The sequence below is a fragment of the Ranitomeya variabilis genome, chromosome 2, assembly GCF_051348905.1.
Source record: "Ranitomeya variabilis isolate aRanVar5 chromosome 2, aRanVar5.hap1, whole genome shotgun sequence".
Lineage (NCBI taxonomy): Eukaryota > Metazoa > Chordata > Amphibia > Anura > Dendrobatidae > Ranitomeya > Ranitomeya variabilis.
In genome coordinates, this window is record NC_135233.1 from 107,416,175 (window position 1) to 107,435,914 (window position 19,740).

The following is a 19,740-nucleotide window of genomic DNA, read 5'->3' on the forward strand; positions in this document are numbered from 1 at the left end:
AGAAACATATAAGCAATGAACGAGCTCTCGGGTGATGGAAACTATAGTTGACCGTGAGCTAAATCTACCACACAACTAACAGTAGCCAGGGAGCATACCTACGGCTTCCTATATGCCACGCGCCAGCCGGAGGACTAACTACGCCTGGTAGAGGAAGAAACAGACCTGGCTTACCTCTAGGGAAATACCCCAAAAGATGATAGCAGCCCCCCACATGTAATAACGGTGAATTAAGAGGAAAAGACATACACAGTATGAAAGTAGATTTAGCAAAGAGAGGTCCACTTACTAGATAGCAGAAGGATACAAAAGAGGACTTCACGGTCAACTGAAAACCCTTTCAAAAACCATCCTGAAATTACTTTAAGACTCCTGTGTCAACTCATGACACAGGAGTGGCAATTTCAGCCCGCAAGAGCTTCCAGCTACAGAGAATTACAAAAACTGCAAACTGGACAAAAGGTACAAAACAAAAGGACAAAGTCCACTTAGCTGATCAGCAGACTAGTAGCAGGAACATGCAACCGAAGGCTCTGGTTACAATGATGACCGGCAAGGAAATGACTGGAGAGCAAGGCTAAATAGGAAACTCCCAAACACTGATGGAAGCAGGTGAACAGAAGCAGCAAAGTGCAAACAAGTCACCAGTACCACCAGCAACCACCAGGGGAGCCCAAAAAGCGGATACACAACAGTACCCTCCCCTTAAGGAGGGGGCACCGAACCCTCACAAGAACCGCCAGGGCGATCTGGATGAGCCCTATGAAAGGCACGAACCAAATCCGAGGCATGAACATCAGAGGCAGTTACCCAAGAATTATCTTCCTGACCATAGCCTTTCCATTTAACCAGATACTGAAGTCTCCGTCTGGAAATACGGGAGTCCAAGATCTTCTCTACGACGTACTCCAATTCACCCTCCACCAGCACAGGAGCAGGAGGTTCAGTAGAAGGAACCACCGGTACCTCATATCTCCGCAACAACGACCGATGGAACACATTATGGATAGCGAAAGATGCCGGGAGGTCCAAACGAAAGGAAACAGGGTTAAGAATCTCCAAAATCCTATAAGGACCGATGAACCGAGGCTTAAATTTGGGAGAAGAAACCCTCATAGGGACAAAACGGGAAGACAACCACACCAAGTCCCCAACGCGAAGGTGGGGACCAACACGACGACGACGGTTAGCAAACTGCTGAGTCCTCTCCTGGGACAATTCCAAATTATCCACCACTTGTCCCCAAATCCGATGCAACCGATCCACCACCGCATCCACTCCAGGACAATCCGAAGATTCAACCTGACCAGATGAAAAACGCGGATGAAACCCTGAATTGCAAAAGAAAGGAGAAACCAAAGTGGCAGAACTAGCCCGATTATTAAGAGCAAACTCCGCCAACGGCAGAAAGGCAACCCAATCATCCTGATCCGCAGACACAAAACACCTCAAATAAGTCTCCAAAGTTTGATTAGTTCGCTCCGTCTGGCCATTGGTCTGAGGATGGAATGCAGACGAAAAGGACAAATCAATGCCCAACCTGGCACAGACTGCCCGCCAAAATCTAGACACGAACTGGGTACCCCTGTCAGAAACGATGTTTTCTGGAATACCATGCAAGCGAACCACATTTTGAAAAAACAGAGGGACCAACTCAGATGAGGAAGGCAACTTAGGCAATGGCACCAAATGAACCATTTTAGAAAAACGGTCACACACCACCCAGATGACAGACATCTTCTGAGAAACAGGGAGATCCGAGATAAAGTCCATAGAGATGTGCGTCCAAGGCCTCTTCGGAATAGGCAAGGGGAACAACAACCCACTAGCCCTAGAACAACAAGGCTTGGCCCGAGCACACACATCGCAAGACTGCACAAAAACACGCACATCTCGAGACAGGGAAGGCCACCAGAAGGATCTAGCCACCAAATCTCTGGTGCCAAAAATTCCCGGATGACCTGCCAGAGTAGAAGAATGAACTTCCGAGATGACTCTAGTGGTCCACTCGTCAGGAACAAACAGTCTACCAGACGGACAACGATCAGGTCTATCCGCCTGAAATTCTTGCAAAGCACGTCGCAAATCTGGAGAGACAACAGACAAAACCACTCCATCCTTAAGGACACCAGCAGGTTCAGAATTCCCAGGAGAGTCAGGCTCAAAACTCCTAGAAAGAGCATCTGCTTTCACATTCCTAGAACCCGGTAAGTACGAGACCACAAAATTAAACCGGGAAAAGAACAACGACCAACGTGCCTGTCTAGGATTCAGGCGCCTGGCAGACTCCAAATAAATTAAATTCTTGTGATCAGTCAAAACTACCACCTGATGTCTGGCACCCTCAAGCCAATGACGCCACTCCTCAAATGCCCACTTCATGGCCAAAAGCTCCCGATTACCAACATCATAGTTTCGCTCAGCGGCCGAAAATTTTCGCGAAAAGAACGCACAAGGTCTCATCACTGAGCAGTCGGAACTTTTCTGCGACAAAACCGCCCCCGCTCCGATCTCGGAAGCATCGACCTCAACCTGAAAGGGAAGAGAAACATCAGGCTGGCGCAACACAGGGGCAGACAAAAAGCGGCGCTTAAGCTCCCGAAAGGCCTCCACGGCAGCAGGGGACCAATTGGCAACATCAGCACCCTTTTTAGTCAAATCCGTCAGAGGTTCAGCAACGCCAGAAAAACCAGCTATAAATCGACGATAAAAATTAGCAAAGCCCAAGAATTTCTGGAGACTCTTCAAAGAAGTAGGCTGCGTCCAGTCGTAAATAGCCCGAACCTTGACAGGGTCCATCTCAATAGAAGAAGGGGAAAAAATATACCCCAAAAATGAAATTTTTTGAACCCCAAAAACACACTTTGAACCCTTTACACACAAAGAATTCTCCCGCAAAACCTGAAAAACCCTCCTGACCTGCTGAACATGAGACTCCCAGTCATCAGAAAAAATCAAAATATCATCCAAGTACACAATCATAAATTTATCCAAATATTCACAGAAAATATCATGCATCAAGGACTGAAAGACAGAAGGTGCATTAGAAAGGCCGAAAGGCATTACCAAATACTCAAAATGGCCCTCAGGCGTATTAAGTGCGGTCTTCCACTCATCTCACTGAGTAAGCACAGACCACCTACGAAATTTTTGGCAGTATATCTCCGCTTCATCTTGCCCTTGAGATAGGGCTATCAAAGCTTTTTCAGCTTGAATCTCCAAATTAGGTTCCTCATAAAGCAACCCTAAAGCCAGGAAAAACGCATCCACATTGAGCAACGCAGGATCCCCTGGTGCCAATGAAAATGCCCAATTTTGAGGGTCACCTCGCAGCAAAGAGATTACAATCTTAACCTGCTGGACAGGATCTCCTGAGGAGTGAGGTCTGAGAGAAAGGAATAATTTACAATTATATTTGAAATTCAAAAACCGAGATCTATCTCCGGAAAACACCTCTGGTGTAGGGATTTTAGGTTCAGAAATAGGAGCATGTATAACAAAATCTTGTAAATTTTGAACCTTCGTAGCAAGATTATTTAAACCTGCAGCCAAACTCTGAGGATCCATCTTTAAACAGGTGAGTTCAGAGCCATTCAAGGATTATAAGGAGAGAAAGGCAAAGGCTGTAATTAAAGCTGAAATACAACTGATCCAACTATGGAGCAAGCATAGAGGAAAAAGGGAAAAAAAAAAAAAAATTTACAGACTACTTTTTTCTCTCCTTTCTTCTGCCAATAAGTTTAACACAGGCCGGTCATACTGTCATGGTTCCCAATGGCAAGGGAACGTAAGAAACATATAAGCAACGAACGAGCTCTCGGGTGATGGAAACTATAGTTGACCGTGAGCTAAATCTACCACACAACTAACAGTAGCCAGGGAGCATACCTACGGCTTCCTATATGCCACGCGCCAGCCGGAGGACTAACTACGCCTGGTAGAGGAAGAAACAGACCTGGCTTACCTCTAGGGAAATACCCCAAAAGATGATAGCAGCCCCCCACATGTAATAACGGTGAATTAAGAGGAAAAGACATACACAGTATGAAAGTAGATTTAGCAAAGAGAGGTCCACTTACTAGATAGCAGAAGGATACAAAAGAGGACTTCACGGTCAACTGAAAACCCTTTCAAAAACCATCCTGAAATTACTTTAAGACTCCTGTGTCAACTCATGACACAGGAGTGGCAATTTCAGCCCGCAAGAGCTTCCAGCTACAGAGAATTACAAAAACTGCAAACTGGACAAAAGGTACAAAACAAAAGGACAAAGTCCACTTAGCTGATCAGCAGACTAGTAGCAGGAACATGCAACCGAAGGCTCTGGTTACAATGATGACCGGCAAGGAAATGACTGGAGAGCAAGACTAAATAGGAAACTCCCAAACACTGATGGAAGCAGGTGAACAGAAGCAGCAAAGTGCAAACAAGTCACCAGTACCACCAGCAACCACCAGGGGAGCCCAAAAAGCGGATACACAACACATGCCGCTGCAAGATGCTGTGGTAGCCATGCTGGTACAGTATGCCTTGAATTTTGAATACATCTCCAACAGTGTCACCAGCAAAGCACCCTCACACATAACACCTCCTCCTCAATGCTTCACGGTGGGAACCAGGCATGTAGAGTTCATCCGTTCATCTTTTCTGCGTCGCACAAAGACACGGTGGTTGGAACCAAAAATCTCAAATTTGGACTCATCAGACCAAAGCACGGATTTCCACTGGTCTAATGTCCATTCCTTGTGTTCTTTAGCCCAAACAAGTCTCTTCTGCTTGTTGCCTGTCCTTAGCAGTGGATTCCTAGCAGCTATTTTACCATGAAGGCCTGCTGCACAAAGTCTCCTTTTAACAGTTGTTGTAGAGATGTGTCTGCTGCTAGAACTCTGTGTGACATTGACCTGGTCTCTAATCTGAGCTGCTGTTAACCTGTGATTTCTGAGGCTGGTGACTCTGATAAACTTATCCTCAGAAGCAGAGGTGACTCTTGGTCTTCCTTTCCTTGGGCTTTCCTCATGTGAGCCAGTTTCTTTGTAGCGCTTGATGGTTTTTGCCACTGCACTTTGGGACACTTTCAAAGTTTGCCCAATTTTCCCGACTGACTGACCTTCATTTCTTAAAGTAATGATGGCCACTCGTTTTTACTTACTTAGCTGCTTTTTCTTGCCATAATACAAATTCTAACAGTCTATGCAGTAGGACCATCAGCTGTATCCACCAGACTTCTGCACAACACAACTGATGGTCCCAACCCCATTTATAAGGCAAGAAATCCCACTTATTAAACCTGACAGGGCACACCTGTGAATTGAAAACCATTCCAGGTGACTACCTTTTGAAGCTCATCAAGAGAATGCCAAGAGTGTGCAAAGCAGTCATCAAAGCAAAAGGTGGATACTTTGAAGAACCTAGAATATAAGACATAATTTCAGTTGTTTCACACTTTTTTGTTAAGTATATAATTCCACATGCGTTAATTCATAGTTTTGATGCCTTCAGTGTGAATGTACAATTTTCATAGTCATGAAAATACAGAAAAATCTTTAACCCCTTTCTGTCATTGGACGTACTATTCTGTCCATGTGGGGTGGGCCCTACTTCCCAAGGACGGAATAGTACGTCCAGCGCGATCGGCCGCGCTCACGGGGGGAGCGCGGCCGATCGCGGCCGGGTGTCAGTTGACTATCGCAGCTGACATCCGGCACTATGTGCCAGGAGCGGTCATGGACCGCCCCCGGCACATTAACCCCCGGCACACTGCGATCAAACATGATCGCAGTGTTCCGGCGGTATAGGGAAGCATTGCGCAGGGAGGGGGCTCCCTGCGTGCGTCCCTGAGATGATCGGTACAAGGCGAAGTGCTCACCTTGTACCGAGCGTCCCCTTCCTGCAAGCCCCGGATCCAAAATGGCCGCGGGGCTGCATCCAGGTCCTCAGAGCAGGCGCCGGGAAGCCTGGAGCTGTGCACGCCAGATCGACGATCTGACACAGTGCACAGCAAAGTGTCAGATCGGCGATCTGTCACTTTACTGTGATGTCCCCCCCCCCCCCCCCCCCGGGGCAAAGTAAAAATGTAAAAAAAAAAAATTACATGTTTAAAAAAAAAAAATAAATTCCTAAATAAATAATATTGTTCCAATAAATATTTTCCTTTAGCTAAATAAAAAAAACAAAACAATAAAAGTACACATATTTAGTATCGCCGCGTCCATAACGACCCGACCTATAAAACTATCCCACTAGTTAACCCCTTCAGTGAACACCGTAAAAAAAAAAAAAAAAATGAGGCAAAAAACAACGCTTTATTATCATACTGCCGAACAAAAAGTGGAATAACACGCGATCAAACAGACAGAAATAAATAACCATGGTACCGCTGAAAACGTCATCTTGTCCCACAAAAAACAAGCTGCCATACAGCATCATCAGCGAAAAAATAAAAAAGTTATAGTCCTCAGAATAAAGCGATGCAAAAATAATTATTTTTTCTATAAAATAGTTTTTATCGTATAAAAGCGCCAAAACATAAAAAAATGATATAAATGAGATATCGCTGTAATTGTACTGACCCAAACAATAAAACTGCTTTATCCATTTTACCAAACGCAGAACAGTATAAACGCCTCCCCAAAAGAAATTCATGAATAGCTGGATTTTGGTCATTCTGCCTCACAAAAATCGGAATAAAAAGCGATCAAAAAATGTCACGTGCCCGAAAATGATACCAATAAAAATGTCAACTCATCCCGCAAAAAACAAGACCTCACATGACTCTGTGGACCAAAATATGGAAAAATTATAGCACTCAAAATGTGGTAACGCAAAAAACATTTTTTGCAATAAAAAGCGTCTTTTAGTGTGTGACGGCTGCCAATCAAAAATCCACTAGAAAACGCGCTATAAATAGTAAATCAAACCCCCCTTCATCACCCCCTTAGTTACAAAAAATTAAAAAAATGTATTTATTTCCATTTTCCCGTTAGGGTTAGGGTTAGGGCTAGGGTTAGGGCTAGGGCTAGGGTTAGGGTTAGGGCTAGGGCTAGGGCTAGGGTTAGGGCTAGGGTTAGGGCTAGGGTTAATGTTAGGGCTAGGGTTAGGGCTAGGGTTAGGGTTAGGGTTAGGGCTAGGGTTAGGGCTAGGGTTAGGGTTAGGGCTAGGATTAGGGCTAGGGTTAGGGGTAGGGTTAGGGTTAGGGCTAGGGTTAGTGTTAGGGTAAGGGCTAGGGCTAGGGTTAGGGTTAGGGCTAGGGTTAGGGCTAGGGCTAGGGTTAGGGTTAGGGTTGGGGCTAGGGTTGGGGCTACAGTTAGGGTTAGGGTTTGGATTACATTTACGGTTGGGAATAGGGTTGGGATTAGGGTTGGGATTAGGGTTAGGGGTGTGTCAGGGTTAGGGGTGTGGTTGGATTAGGGTTTCAGTTATAATTGGGGGTTTCCACTGTTTAGGCGCATCAGGGGCTCTCCAAATGCGACATTGCGTCCGATCTCAATTCCAGCCAATTCTGCGTTGAAAAAGTAAAACAGTGCTCCTTCCCTTCCGAGCTCTCCCGTGCGCACAAACAGGGGTTTACCTCAACATATGGGTATCAGCGTACTCAGGACACATTGGACAACAACTTTTGGGGTCCAATTTCTCTTGTTACCCTTGGGAAAATACAAAACTGGGGGCTAAAAAATAATTTTTGTGGGGAAAAAAAAGAATTTTTATTTTCACGGCTCTGCGTTATAAACACTTGGGGGTTCAAAGTTCTCACAACACATCTAGATAAGTTCCTTGGGAGGTCTAGTTTCCAATATGGGGTCACTTGTAAGGGTTTTCTACAGTTTAGGTACATTAGGGGCTCTGCAAATGCAACGTGATGCCTGCTGACCATTCTATCTAAGTCTGCATTCCAAATGGCGCTCCTTCCCTTCCGAGTTCTCCCATGCACCCAAATGGTTGTTTTCCCCCCCACATATGGGGTAAAACTGGGGGCTAAAAAATAATTTTTGTGGGGAAAAAAAAATAATTTTTATTTTCACGGCTCTGCGTTATAAACTGTAGTGAAACACTTGGGGGCTCAAAGTTCTCACAACACATCTAGATGAGTTCCTTAGGGAGTCTACTTTCCAAAATGGTGTCACTTGTGGGGGGTTTCAATGTTTAGGCACATCAGTGGCTCTCCAAACGCAACATGGCGTCCCATCTCAATTCCAGTCAATTTTGCATTGAAAAGTCAAATGGCGCTCCTTCCCTTCCGAGCTCTGCCATGCGCCCAAACAGTGGTTTACCCCCACATATGAGGTATCAGCGTACTCAGGACAAATTGTACAACAACTTTTGGGGTCCAATTTCTTCTCTTACCCTTGGGAAAATAAAAAACTGGGGCCGAAAAAATCATTTTTGTGAAAAAATATGATTTTTTAGTTTTACGGCTCTGCATTATAAACTTCTGTGAAGCACTTGGTAGGTCAAAATGCTCACCACACATCTAGATAAGTTCCTTAGGTGGTCTACTTTCCAAAATGGTGTCACTTGTGGGGGGTTTCAATGTTTAGGCACATCAGGGGCTCTCCAAACACAACATGGCGTCCCATCTGAATTCCAGTCAATTTTGCATTGAAAAGTCAAATGGCGCTCATTCCCTTCCGAGCTCTCCCTTTGCACCCAAACAGTGGTTTACCCCCACATATGGGGTATCAGCGTACTCAGGACAAATTGTACAGCAACTTTTGGAGTCCAATTTCTTCTCTTACCCTTGGGAAAATAAAAAATTGGGGGCAAAAAGATCATTTTTGTGAAAAAATATGATTTTTTATTTTCACGGCTCTGCATTATAAACTTCTGTGAATCACTTAATAGGTCAAAGTGCTCACCACACATCTAGATAAGTTCCTTAGGGGGTCTACTTTCCAAAATGGTGTCACTTTTGGGGGGTTTCAATGTTTATGCACATCACGGGCTCCCCAAACGCAACATGGCGTCCCATCTGAATTCCAGTCAATTTTGCATTGAAAAGTCAAATGGCGCTCCTTCGCTTCCGAGCTCTGCCATGCGCCCAAACAGTGGTTTACCCCCACATATGGGGTATCGGTGTACTCAGGACAAATTGTACAACAACTTTTGCGGTCCATTTCCTCCTGTTACCCTTGGTAAAATAAAACAAATTGGAATCGAAGTACATTTTTTGTGTAAAAAAGTTAAATGTTCATTTTTATTTAAACATTCCAAAAATTCCTGTGAAACACCTGAAGGGTTAATAAACTTCTTGAATGTGGTTTTGAGCACCTTGAGGGGTGCAGTTTTTAGAATGGTGTCACACTTGGATATTTTCCATCATATAGACCCCTCAAAATGACTTCAAATGAGATGTGTACGAAATAAACTTTGGCACTCAACTTATGATGATGTGAAATTTTAATGGCAGCCACTTGTACAAACGTTTCGGTCAGACATATTGACCTTCTTCAGTGTACTGGTCTCACAAAACTTTATTTGTGTGTGGCCTGAGATCGGATTGAGGTCCTATATGTGGATCCTATGTACAAGTATGAATGAAGATACGTCGGTGAAGGACAGTATGAAGATGTACCAATGCTTGTCTGGGATGGGTCCAAGGAGGCACAAACTAGTGTAATATCCAGGGATATGAACCTGTATATAAGTAAGCAGCATGGATCCAAAGTAGACAAAAATGTGGAGTCCCTTGTCGGGAGAGGCAGGAGTATGGACATAGAACGCGGTGTCCGCCGCTTGTTCCGAGGTGTCACTGCCATTAAACTTTCACATCATCATAAGTTGAGTGCCAAAGTTTATTTCGTATATAGCTACTGGTTTGGGAACCTTCTTTGTGCACCTCTACAGCTGTGCCACGTTACACTACACTTCAAATGAGATGTGGTCCCTAAAAAAAATGGTGTTGTAAAAATGAGAAATTGCTGGTCAACTTTTAACCCTTATAACTCCCTAACAAAAAAAAATTTTGGTTCCAAAATTATGCTGATGTAAAGTAGACATGTGGGAAATGTATTTTGTGTGACATATCTCTATGATTTAATTGTATAAAAATTCAAAGTTGGAAAATTGTGAAATTTTCTAAATTTTCGCCAAATTTCCATTTTTTTCACAAATAAACGCAGGTAATATCAAAGAAATTTTACCACTATCATGAAGTACAATATGTCACGAGAAAACAATGTCAGAATCACCGGGATCCGTTGAAGCGTACCAGAGTTATAACCTCATAAAAGGACAGAGGTCAGAATTGTAAAAATTGGCCCAGTCATTAACGTGCAAACCACCCTTGGGGGTAAGGGGGTTAAATGAGAAGGTGTGTCCAAACTTTTAGTCTGTACTGTATATCCACACTCCTGCTCCTATTTAAGAATATCAAGATATTTTGACATTTTTTATAAGAATAATCATTTGAGATATATGCATCATTTGAAATATATATATATATTTGTCTATATATATATATATATACACAGTATATATATATATATATATACATATATATATACATATTCACATGTACAGTACCCTAGAGTTAATAGTACCCTAATAGTTAATATATCCATAATAAGTAAATATATACACTGCTCAGCTATAAAGATATACTGTATATGTTTAGCTCAACATTGTTGTGTTTTTATATATATATATATATATATATATATATATATATATATATATATATATATAAATTCAGCACACCCAAATCAGATGCGAGAAAAAAAGAAGAATTTTTATTGACGTTTCGATACATCCACTGATCTCCAGCGCTTCATTCGGTCTTACTAATACTCCACTGCTCAGGTGTAACTGATTTTTTTCTTTCGTCCTCAAGAGCTCGAAATAATTTCTGATGAAAGCCTAATTGTGGGGCCGAAGCTTGAAGTGTTCAATCAGTGGATGTATCCAAACATCAATAAAGTTTCTTCAATTTTTTTTGCATCTGATTTGGGTGTGCTGAATATATTTTTAGATAATTGTGGAGTAGTATCCGATTCGTGCACCCCTAAATATTGGAGTGCTGCGTTTATATAGTGCCGTGTTTATATATATATATATATATATATATATATATATATATATATATATATATATATATGTACATATGTTTGTGTGTGCATTTATACATATATTTTGTTATGTATACATATATATATTTATATATGTATACGGTATATATATTCAATTCAAAGAAGCTTTATTGGCAGGACCAGATAAACATTAGTTTTGCCAAAGCACATTACAGTAGGGAATAGGGAGTAGGGACTGTTTAGCTATATATAGCTAAACAGTATCCAGATATCCAGATAAGTGATGGATGCAGAACCCACATGAATAGTGAACAGTGCCCAGATACATTTTATGAAGGGCCCAGATACATAGAGCATATAGTGCCAAGTTAGTGACAGCCATTGTCCAAATATCATCCTACTGAGTTCTAATACATTCCAAGTTCACATATATTGGCAAAATACTCAGAAGAATAGTCTCCAAATGCCTATTGCTGCAATTGCTGTTATTGTCATGCCATCTACATTTTGACTCCATTTAAGTCAGTGGGAATTTTAACAATTGAATTAGGATACCCAATGAGAAACAACCAAATGCCATCCAAGTCTGTGTGAATATAATAATGTCCAAATACATAAACTGTAGATTTTTGTTTTATTATTTATATTTTGTAATTAATGCAATTAGCTAAGTCACTTCTATATTAAAGAGTATAATAAATATCTTCTATCAAATCTATTCAGGGAAAAGGAGCATTTCACTGTTAGACTGTTGCTAAAATACTGACGGTAAATGTCATTTGTAACCTTGATTGAAAAAAAAAAAATAGTAATTTTGTTTCCTCATGTGGCATCAAAGGCTCCTTGAGAATGATGTTTTCATCTCTTCTGAGTGGAGCATTTGACTTGCAGAGCAAAACTGTCGTTTATGAAAATTGATTGCATCAGACCACCAAAGATTACCCCAAATAACTGGTTGGAGGCTTCAGAGCCGCTTGATTCGAATCACTTTAAAAGGCCAGTAGCATTTTCTGCTTTGGTGATTCCCAATTTTGCATGAAGCATATGATAAATAATCAGCTCAGCTGGCATGTGCTGTTGCAAAGTTCCCAACTATTACTACACAGGTCTTGTCACCGGAATTCTCACTGTGGTTACCCAAGTGGAAGGATCTCTGAACGCCGGGAGAAATCGGCTCAGCCTCCTCATTTAGGGCTTAAATATTGTCTTATACTTATTGCATATAAGATGAAGTTGTCTGTGTGTAAGTGCTTCTTTTAGTAGAAATGGTAGGGGGGCGAGAACCTGGGGCAAGATATATGGAGTAAGAGGGTCGGGAAGGGAATCAAAGGTTCTAGTGTCTCAGATCTTTACATTTCAATATTTCTAGTCAATAAAAAATATTACATCTAAAATTTATATATTCAAGAAAGCAATTTCCCTTTCATTTGCAAGATTGAGAAGAAGGAATAATGGATAGATGGATAGAAAGACAGATAGATAGATAGACAGACAGACAGACAGACAGACAGACAGATAGATAGATAGATAGATAGATAGATAGATAGATAGATAGATACTGTAGATGTTTGTGTACCATGAGTTTAAAAAATGGTGAAAAAATGTATTTAGTAATTAAAATAAATGTATATATACATATATTTATACATAAATTAGGTTTGTGTATTTTGATCTACTGTCACATCAATTTTTACTCAATATGACCCAAAGTAATATAAAAACTGGGTTAAAAAAAATTGAAAATTCTAGCTATTTTCTAAATAAAAAAATGGTAATTTTGGTTTACTATCTAGCACCAGTCATATAACAATTCTGTTTCTTTATTCTCAGTGGTATATGGCAGAAAATGAACATCTGAAAGAGCACCTAAGAAGTGCACCCAAAAGTCATCATCCTATGTAACATCTCCCGTTCACTCCATGTCAGGAACTCGTTTAAAGCAAAACAACAGGTAGAAGCCCACTATCTGGCCTCGAGCCCCCAGAAGACGATCCCCTCCCTTTAATGGTAAGCAGCCAGTGCACAGACTTGTACAGGATAATTGTTGGAAGGAAATGGGAGAGAAGATGAGAGACCAAATCAGAAAGAAACAATCTGAAATGCTCTTCTGTCTCAAATCACTGGTAGACTAGGCACCAGAAGACTGCAGCTGCTGATGGACAGATCCTTATTTGTAAGTATTTAATGTTCCTTAGGAAGCACTTCTAAAAGAAATTGGTATGTAATGACAGCTCTCACTGGAAGACAGGCCGATTATAAAATGCACTAACTTATCTGGTATTCAATTGAAAAGTAAATGGATGCAAGTAAGGTGAGAGTTCACTACCAATTCAAATATTTTGCTTTAACAGGCTGTAGCACTCCTGCTTTAATTCAAGCAGAAACACAAGTATGAATAATCAAACTGGATGATGCTCGTCGCAAACCTTTGTGCCTTGCACCATTTCAAATGGTCATTGAAGCTTAATGGCAAAAAAATTTACATTATCTCTTTAATTTGTATTCTGTGCCTTCCTCCCGAGTGATGTGATTGTGATTTTTCTGAAGCCCCGCTGTATTATTTGGATGCTAATTCCACATAGTGCATATTCTGGGCCCAATTTCCTATGTGTATATACACTTGTATATGTGTGTGTCTATTTAGCTATTTATGTCTTTTGCCTTTATTTCATTTAAAAAAAAAAAAAAAAAGCTAGTTACGAAATAGGCTATCAAGCCCGTTCTTTGTTGCCACTCCTAATTAGAGTCAACAAGAGCTTTGCAAAAGTAATACAAATCCTCAAGAATCACGAGTACTGGATTAATGCCTGTCAATCACGGAACATCATTGCACTCTTGATGTCTTTTATAGCATGTCAGTCTTGTTCTTTCCCACCTCTTCGCTCTCCTTCATATCCTTGCCCTTTCAGTAACACAAACGCAAACTGCACAATTGTACAAAACACACAAAGACATAAAAACAAAGACATAAAAACACATGCACAAGCAGCCAATAAAACACAGCCTTAACACACTGCTTCATTTATATCAACAAAATACCAACATATTATTGGGAAATAGGAAAAAAACTGGAAAAAGTAATAAAAAAACCCAACAGGACATGTTTGAATAAGGATTACAGCCACAAAAAGAATATATTTTAGTTTTAACAACAAGAAATCCACTCTTAGCAGCCAGATAATCATAAAGAGATGAATGGTTTATTGAGATACATGAGGTTGCAAGCCAAACACAACAACTATAAGGCCCCGAGGGTGTTCATTGCATGTAATATATGCACAAGCTAATTTATTATACTGTGACTAATTTCCATTTCTTGTGCTTAGAGTTGCCTTGCTAATTACAGGGATGTTTTCTTAAGTTTGGTAATTATGTTTTTTGCTTTATACAGGCAACAGAGGAAATGAGTAAGGGTGAATTTTGCTCGGCACTCAGAGGCAGATGCACCCAAGTGAGAAGAAATCTGTGTCAGACCCTAACAGGGACATCATATCTAATCAGAAGATCCAAATCTTTGATCAGTCCAACAGGCTGCAATGGGATGTATTTTTGTGAAATATTTGATATAGCTCTATATAATTAGATTGGCTGCCTTAATTAGAGGAGGGAGAGAGAGAGGAAAAAAATGGAGCTTTATTTCTAAATAGGAGCTGTGTCTTTTGCGGTGAGCTGTGATGGTTTGGCGGACTGATCCCAGGAGGTCTCCTATACAAGGCTCGCCTCCTGCTGAGAATATACACTCTTCTGTGTTTTAACATCCAAATCAGTCCACCAAGGGTATTTCGAAATTCACAACATTGTTACAGGGTCTTAAGGCATAGAGTACAAACAGCTCCGGGAAAAATAACTGCATTTTTTTTTATATATCTTTGCTCTTTAAAACATCGCATAAGAGATCACAAGTTGCTCAGAAGTATGGGAAGAGATTTCTTCAAGAGCAAGAATATTAATGAAGAACAACATGGAATAGTTGTCTCTTTGTAAATGCATGTATCATACCGTCATGGGTGTCTGAGCACCCAATAATATAAACCTTTTTTATCATACAGTACAGTGTACACATGTTGCTGAAAAGGACATTATTGACCTGCGTACAGGGATCGTGCACATTGATACTGAGGAGGCTTCAATGATTAACAATCACTGATAGGATGCCTTTTAGTCTGATTTCTTACATCTCTAAATATATTTGTATCTCATCTTGTGACTCTGCTCATTCATCTCTCTTCTTCCAACACTAGACCAGTTTTAAAGAGATATTCTAGTTAGAACAAGGCCTTATTTATATGCAGGACTGGTGATTACTACATGTGACTACTGAGACCTCCATCAATCACCAGAATGGGAGACTTGTGCCCCCTTTTAAATGGAGAAGCAGTTACACATGTACTTTGCTACATAATTCATTTATGTTTGACCTATATACAGTGAATTGAGTGGAAGTGCACATGTAGGAGCCACTCAAACAGGGCCGATGAGTCTTCTATTGTGGCAGCCAAGTGGTGGTCGAAGAAGTAGGATTAGTGAGTTATCACCTATCCTGAGGAATCCTTTGATGTGCTTCTACAAAACTGGAAGCCAACAGACTAACCAAAACTGGTGCACTCCGCTAATCATTTTTACAGTTTAAATTGTTTTCTTGTTAATAACTCCCCTCTACAAAATGAAAACTAATTGAGTTTGGTTATTGATTGCTTTGTCTTTTGTTGAACCAAAGTATCATTAAGTGAGCTAAAAAAAACTTCCAAAAAACAGCACAGCATGTCATATCTGACATTAAATTTTTAGGTCTCACCTAGCATTCTAGGTGATTGTTCAGGGTGAGCAGTGTGGACTGGAGGTGATGTTGCAGTGGAGCAGGTCATGCAAGATGCCACGTGGATCAGCAAGCTCGACGACAGCAGGGCAGGCAGGCTGGACAACAGACAAGTGGAGCTGCAATTACCAGATAAAGCAGAGCCAGTTGTGTGGCTATACATCAGGACAGTAGATGTTTAGGCTATATGGTTACTGCTTGCACAGATGCTGTTACACACAGAAATAGTAGCTGTATAGACAACCTGTGGCTGAGATATAGTCACTCAATGGAATAAAAAAGCTGAGCACATGGGTAGGATAGAAATAGCAGAGAGGAATAATAACAGGATCCTTGATTGAAGAGACAAAAAAGTATGAATAGCACCAGATTTTGCAGAGATGAATTATCAGTAGCAAAGTTGAGAATGCAAAAGCACCAGGATTCAGAATACTGAGCTAGAAAGCACTTGCAGATTCATGGATTGTGTTCAGGAAAGATTATTAGACACCTGGTTGGAGCAAACTGAAGTGAATGAGGAAGCAAACTGCAGAAAAACACGCGGTCACTGGGAACCATGGTTCCTTAAAGGGAACCTGTCACTCCCAAAATGGAAGGTGAGCTAAGCCCTCTGGCATCAGGGGCTTATCTACAGCATTCTGGAATGCTGTAGATAAACCCCCGATGTAACCTGAAAGATGAGAAAAAGAGGTTAGATTATACTCACCCAGGGGCGTTCCCGCTGCTGGTCCGGTCCGATGGGTGTCGCGGTCCGGGGCCTCTTATCTTCATAGGACGACGTCCTCTTCTAGTCTTCACGCTGCGGCTCTGGCGCAGGCGTACTTTGTCTGCCTTGTTGAGGGCAGAGCAAAGTACTGCCTCTCTGATCTTTCCCGGCACCTGCGCACTGCAGTACTTTGCTCTGCCCTCAACAAGGCAGACAAAGTACGCCTGCGCCAGAGCTGTGGCGTGAAGACAAGAAGAGGACGTCATCGTAAGAAGATGGAAGGCCCCGGACTGGACCGCGATGCCCACCGCAGCGGGACTGCCTCTGGGTGAGTATAATATAACCTCTTTTTCTTATCTTTCAGGTTACATCGGGGGCTTATCTACAGCATTCCAGAATGCTGTAGATAAGCCCCTGATGCCGGTGGGCTTAGCTCACTTTCCATTTTGGGGGTGACAGGTTCCCTTTAATTCTCTGGCTGGAAACTTCTGTAACTTCCCTTAAAAGATCTAGGATTATGATGTCAGAGGTGTTTGTTGAGTTACCAAACACAAGGGCAGAGGGAGTTGGCCACAGGAGAAGGAGAAAAGACCCAGCACTGAAGCCATGATAGGTGCCAAACAAAATTTAAATGGTTACAGTGTTTCACACAACTTGATCTCGTTTGATGCGCTCCTTTCTGTCAAGCTGCAAACAGACATAACGGAGAGGCTGGATTTCAGTTCATGGCAGACATGCCATTGTATGAAAAAAGTGAATGCCTTGTTGTTACAGAGAAATAGAATTGTGACAGTTTCTGGACATATTTGGCTGCTATATGGACCAAAAGCAATTGTAACTTGTTGGGTTCTAGAGCAACAAGACCATGCTTTTCTACAGATTTTGTGTAAAAGTATGGGTACGCTTTGAATGTAGTTCAATATGGCTACCATATTTGAACAACAGTTAGACCAAAATGCATGACTCTTATTATTTTTTGCAAATTTTACATGGTGGATTTAAAAGTTGATGGACTATATAGAACTGAGAATATTATGTTGATTCTTTATTATTTTACTTTTGCTCTACTGTTCTCAAGTCCTTATCCCACTTTTAAAAATGAATAGTTAAAAGGAAAAAAAAGCAATGAAAGATACGACTGACTGGTATAAAGGTACCATAAGTTTTTTCTGAACAACTAAGTGGATTTTTGTGGTTGGTCAGCAGGAACAAAGTCACAAGGCTGGGGCTTGTGAAACTAAAATAACTTCACTGCTAGGCTTGTATATCTTTCTAAGGGAAGGCACAGGACTTAAACATTTTGCAATACTGTTACATGATTCACTTCAGCATTGTTTGTACAAATAACAAATGGAGCCCTGAGGTGCTTTCCCTTCTGTTCTGCTCTATCACAATAGTGTGGGTACTATAATTCCTTTTATACTTCCCTCCAGTGCACACACGTTTCTAGTCACTCGAGTATGCTTATCTTGGTTCCACACCTCTGAGTTCTCACATACAGTAGTGCTTGAAAGTTTGTGAATCTTTTGGATTTTTCCATACTTCTGCATAAATTTGGCCTACAACTACATCAGATTTTCACAGCACTCCTACAATTAGATAAAAAGAACTAAATCAAACAGGTAAAAAATGTTCGGATCTCACATGTCTGAGAGTGTCAAAACTGTGAACTTTTAGAATTAGCAAATAAATTGAATGTGAAATTATAGACTGGGACTTTCAATCAATGGGTTGACAAACAGATGTGGGTGGGCAACCTGTTTTATTTAAAGAACAGGGATTTTTCAAAGTCGGATCTTCACAACACATGTTTGTGGAAGTGTATTATGGCACACGCAATTGAGATGTTTGAGGACCTAACAAGAGTTGTCGATGATGGCTGGAAATGGTTACAAAACCACCAATCCGCAATCAGACAGATTGTGTACAAATCGAGAAAATTCAAGACCATTATTACTCTAGCCAGTTGTGGTCAATTGACAAAGATCTCTCAAAGAGGTAGGGGGACAATAGTCTTCAGGTCAAAAAGGAACCTAAGGTAACTTCTAAGCAACTAAAGTCTTCTCTCAGAATAGCTAATATTAAAGATCTTGTATCCACCATCAGGCGGATACTGAAAAGCAATGGTGTGCATGGCAGGATTTCACAGGATTTCATCTGCTGTTTTCTTTAGACAACTTGGATAAGCTAGAAGCCAATTGGAACAAAATTTTGAGGATGAATGAAACCAAAATGTAACGTTTTGGTTTAAATAAGAACCACTATGTTTGGAGAAAGTAAAATTGTCATTTAGTGAATAGGTACTGTGGGCCTGTTTGTTGGGCTCTCCATGCATGTGTTGTGACTGTCACACAGCCGTTACACATGCAGCTACGGCACTGAACAGCTGATTATCGGGAGCGCTTCAGGTATCCAGGTTACCGATAGCTATTCTAAGCTAAGCGCTGTAGATATTCGGATAAGCACTTATCTGAAGCTATTCGATCAACCCTAACAATGACCCAAAGCACACAAGTCATTCTACAAAAGATAGGCTATAAAAAATAACTATTAAGTTTTGAATTGGCCAAATCAAAGTTCTGAACTTAACCCTATCAAAATTTTGTTGAATGAGCTGAAGCTGGCAGTTAAGCAGTTACGAACCTAAAAGAGTTGAAGCTATTTTGAAGCACGGAATGAGCTAAAATTCCTCCAAGCTAATGTACGGGACCAATCAATAATTTAATTGAAGGGGTTAATATACACATTATGCAGAACTTGTAACAATTCAGAAACTATGGTACATATCAGGAAGGTAGGGAAGGATTCATAAACTTATAACGGCAAAATCAGTGCCTCTCTATTCTATTCGGTAAAAAGAATCAAATTTAAAGACAAGTCAAAGAGTTTCATTGAGTATTCTTGTTTCAACATGAATCTTATCTAATCCTCCATAACTATCATGGCTTCTATGGAACAAAGAAAACATGACAAAAGTTTGAAGAGAGGGTTATTGTTTTATCTGGTGCCAAGTTCTAGTAATGACATGGTATCACTGGTGCCACAAGTGAACAATAGTATCTAGAGCTTCCAAGTCCTGGGGCACCACATTCAGGGTGACTGAGCTTCACTAGGTGGGCAACACTGCTGCACAATGCAAAATTCTCCATTGCTACTCTCTTGCTCAAAAAAATAAATGAACCAAGCCTAGTTAAAGC

General features: G+C 41.0%; 2 long non-coding RNA genes across 2 annotated transcripts in view; both read left to right on the forward strand.

The window, feature by feature from the left end:
- The window catches only part of LOC143809154 (uncharacterized), a 37,218-nt gene extending 24,354 nt beyond the window's left edge, over positions 1 to 12,864 (forward strand). The window contains exon 3 of the long non-coding RNA XR_013222104.1: positions 12,852 to 12,864. This is a non-coding gene — a long non-coding RNA (uncharacterized LOC143809154). The remainder of the gene's footprint in view (positions 1 to 12,851) is intronic.
- LOC143809153 (uncharacterized) lies at positions 12,864 to 15,665 on the forward strand. Its single transcript, XR_013222103.1, has 3 exons — positions 12,864 to 13,028; positions 13,149 to 13,194; positions 14,413 to 15,665. It is a non-coding gene; the product is annotated as an uncharacterized LOC143809153 (long non-coding RNA).
- Positions 15,666 to 19,740: the final 4,075 nt, after the last annotated feature.